Source organism: Arachis hypogaea, chromosome 19, assembly GCF_003086295.3.
Source record: "Arachis hypogaea cultivar Tifrunner chromosome 19, arahy.Tifrunner.gnm2.J5K5, whole genome shotgun sequence".
Taxonomy (NCBI): Eukaryota; Viridiplantae; Streptophyta; class Magnoliopsida; order Fabales; family Fabaceae; genus Arachis; species Arachis hypogaea.
The window spans coordinates 35,378,707-35,379,433 of NC_092054.1; the positions used below are offsets into that span (position 1 = coordinate 35,378,707).

Below are 727 nucleotides of genomic sequence, written 5' to 3' on the forward strand. Positions count from 1 at the left end.
TGCTTGTACTTGTTGGTTGTATGACAGGGAGAAGAAGCGGGGCTTCAACTTCCTTTGATTCTGAACCTGAGAGAACCTTCCTTAGACTAAGGAGGGAGGCAAGAGAAAAATGTGTAGTTAGTGCTGAAGAAGAGGAGGAACACTTTGAGGAATACTTTGAACCAAACATGGAAGAAAACATGGAAAACCATCATGAAGAAGAGGCTCACAACCATGGCAGAAGAGGTCGAGCAAATCATGATGGGGAGGATAGAAGAGTTTTAGGCTCTTACATCAATCCAAACCCAGGAAACTGTGGAAGTAGCATTCAAAAGCCAACCATCTATGCCAACAATTTTGAACTAAAACCACAGCTTATCACCCTTGTTCAGAACAACTGTTCGTTCGGAGGAAGTGTCCAAGAGGACCCCAATCAACATCTAACCACCTTCCTGAGAATATGTGACACAGTGAAGTCTAATGATGTTCATCATGACGCCTATAGACTGCTCTTATTTCCATTCTCACTCAAGGATAAGGCAGCCAAGTGGCTGGAGTCTTTCCCAAGGGAGAGCTTGACAACTTGGGAAGATGTGGTGAACAAATTCTTAGTAAGATTTTACCCTCCTCAACAAATCAATAGGCTGAGAGCTGAGGTCCAAACTTTCAGGCAACAAGATGGTGAGACTCTATATGAAGCATGGGAGAGGTTTAAAGACCTAACAAGGAGATGCCCACCCGATATGTT

General features: G+C 43.6%; 1 non-coding gene across 1 annotated transcript; it reads right to left on the reverse strand.

Moving 5' to 3' along the window:
* Positions 1–620: 620 nt before the first annotated feature.
* LOC112780603 (small nucleolar RNA R71) lies at positions 621–727 on the reverse strand. Its single transcript, XR_003191427.1, has one exon. It is a non-coding gene; the product is annotated as a small nucleolar RNA R71 (small nucleolar RNA).